Source organism: Crocodylus siamensis, chromosome 11, assembly GCF_052110815.1.
Source record: "Crocodylus siamensis isolate JL-2025a chromosome 11, ASM5211081v1, whole genome shotgun sequence".
In the NCBI taxonomy this organism is placed as follows: Eukaryota; Metazoa; Chordata; order Crocodylia; family Crocodylidae; genus Crocodylus; species Crocodylus siamensis.
Genome location: NC_143405.1, coordinates 4,949,530 through 4,952,133, shown reverse-complemented (window position 1 = coordinate 4,952,133; position 2,604 = coordinate 4,949,530).

The window sequence follows — 2,604 nt, the reverse complement described above, 5'->3', positions numbered from 1 at the left end:
ACCTTTGCCTCCACCATCCCAGGAGGGCTTTTCCACCCTCTCTTCCTAGGCTCATCCTCCCCTCTGCCTGCCTCCCTCACCTGCACGCAAGGTGTTTCCTCTCTCTCTTCTTGATGTGAGGCCATTCATCAAGAAGAGCTTGCCGCTCGCTGCTTTCTCTCCTCCATGGGAGCTAATAAATCCAAGCTAAATAAATAGAAGTGAAGGGGAGAGTCGTGGTTTCACAATGAATCACGAGGCGAAACGGCAAAGCAGAGCTCTCCTAGAGCTGCCTCCTCCACCCCCACGAGCGGGCTGATTGAAGTCACAGGAAATTCCCCTGGCCGGCACCGCTCTTTGCATGCCGAGGCCGTGTTTCTGTGTAACCGTCACTTCTCTCACACCGCGCGAATGAAGGAGCATGTTTGTCGACAGCCACGCTCAAGGAAGAGGCGGAGAGAGTGACTGAACCATCACAGCAAATACAGTGCAAAGTTATCTATCTAGCTAGTTATATTCATGCTAAGCTGCACTGAATGGATGAAGACGGTGTGGGTACCAGGGATCCCTAAAAGGGAGCAGTAGCCAGGACTTGATAGTAGCGCCCAGAGATCTCGGGTGAGGAGCACGCAGAGTAGGGCTGGCTGGATGTAGGCATTGCCCGAATTACAGGGCTCTGTGCATCTAGCACATCTCGAAAGCACTGTGGAATACATCCAAGTCGTCCCATTGCAACTTTAAATATGCTGAACCACCTAGGGGGTTCTGCTAAAAGCACGAAAGCGTGCATATATTTAGCTAAATCTCATTCAGAAGAAGATGGGCAGGAAAAGGTCTCTCCCTGCTCATTGGACCTCAGCACCACCTGCATTTCAGTGATTCTTAAATCTCCACTTACTGATGTGCAGGACCACGTCCCAGCTTCGAATTCGGGATCAGAAATTACTCCCTTCTCTTTGTTTATCAGCTACTGATGACGGTTAAGATCCACCCCCATGTTGCTCAAGCTAGGGAATAAATATTTAAAAGAGAATTATAAACAAGCATGGGAAACACTCGCTGCTTGATGCTATATTTGTTGCCATTATTTTCTGCCAGTAACTCTTTTGTCTTGGAATTTGAATTGTATTTGAACAATGGCAGTCCACTCTTGCGAGCGAGCAGGGCCGAGGACCTAACGTGATAGATCAGGCGTAGCTTGCTTGCTTACCCCGTTGCCAAAAAGCAAATGTCAGAGGAGAATGCAAAGGGCTATCGCAGGTTAACGTGGACAGCGGTGCTTTACAGAGTCCCACAAACTTTGTCTGCACAGTTCACATTTCTAATCAGAGGAACTGGAAAGCTTTCTATGATGTAAACTGAAAGGCTTAATATAATATAGTATCTAGAGGCTAATATAGTAGTGTTTCTTGATGGCACTGGGGGGACTCAGGAGATCAGTCATGAGATGGTATAATACTATAGATCAGGAGTACGAAGAATAACGGCTGCACTTGTCTCTCTTTTTCAGCATCAAAGCAGCTTAGTTATCAGACCCCTTTTCTGATAAATGCCCACATGGGAAAGGCCTGTTCCCCTTGCTGAACTCAGGGTGATTCGTACTCAACACAAGGCTGCTGCATCTGAAAAAGGAAGATTGAAGCAAAACGTGCACTTTCCCATTACCTGCTCTCAATCTCCTTGTGATTTTTTACCACCAATGGTAGTGTTTGCTATTTTGAAAAGACCTGCTGAGGACACGGGGCCTGATTCCACTCTCTCTGAACCTGGTGCAAATCAATAGTAATGCCACCAGTGTCAAAACAAGGTTCAGTGAAAGCAGAGTCCAGCTCAGGGGGGTGGCACGCAGTGATCCCGACTACCATGCAACAGGAGTAGGCAACAAATTGTAGAGAAATGGGAGAAACTGTCAGGTGGGCCCTGAAAATCAGCACCCTGGGAGTTATTGTAGGCAGGATTTATGACGTGAAGAACTGCAGCACTTTGGAAAGCATTTACAGGGACATATGCTGTATGGATTAGACATGGGTCCACAGAGAGCATGGGGCTGAGTGACAGAGAGCACGTGTCCTTAGCCTGGCCAATTCAACCGCTTGCGGCCAAAATCAACACAACTTTTGCCCTCCACGTTTTGGTTTTTATGCAAACAAGCTCTGATGGGGGAGCAGGAATGTCTTTGGAAATGAGGGGATAAGGAAACTTGGATTAGCTTTCCCCTTCTTAAAGTTTCTCTCCAAGTCCAGCAAGGGGGAGCTTGGACACTTGGGGAAGAGCTTGGGTTTAGGCTTGGATTTCGGCTTGGGTTTCAGTTTGGACTTGGACTTGGATTCAGTCTTGGTTTGGGCTTGGGCTTGGGCTTGGATTTGAGCTTGGATTCGGACTTGGGCTTGGATTTAGGTTTGGGTTTGATCTTGGATTGGGCTTGACATCCCAAGGGTAGCTGACATCCTTCAAAGACACCAGTTTCCTGGGGACATCACACAGGTGCCGGGGCAGCCTGCAAGGATTCAGATGCAGGATCTGGGACCAAGAAACTAATCATCTACCTATTTTTCCCTGCCTCTCTCACATCCACATAGGCACCGGCTCTGCAAGCTGGTCAGCATGGGCTGCGGGCTCAGCCTG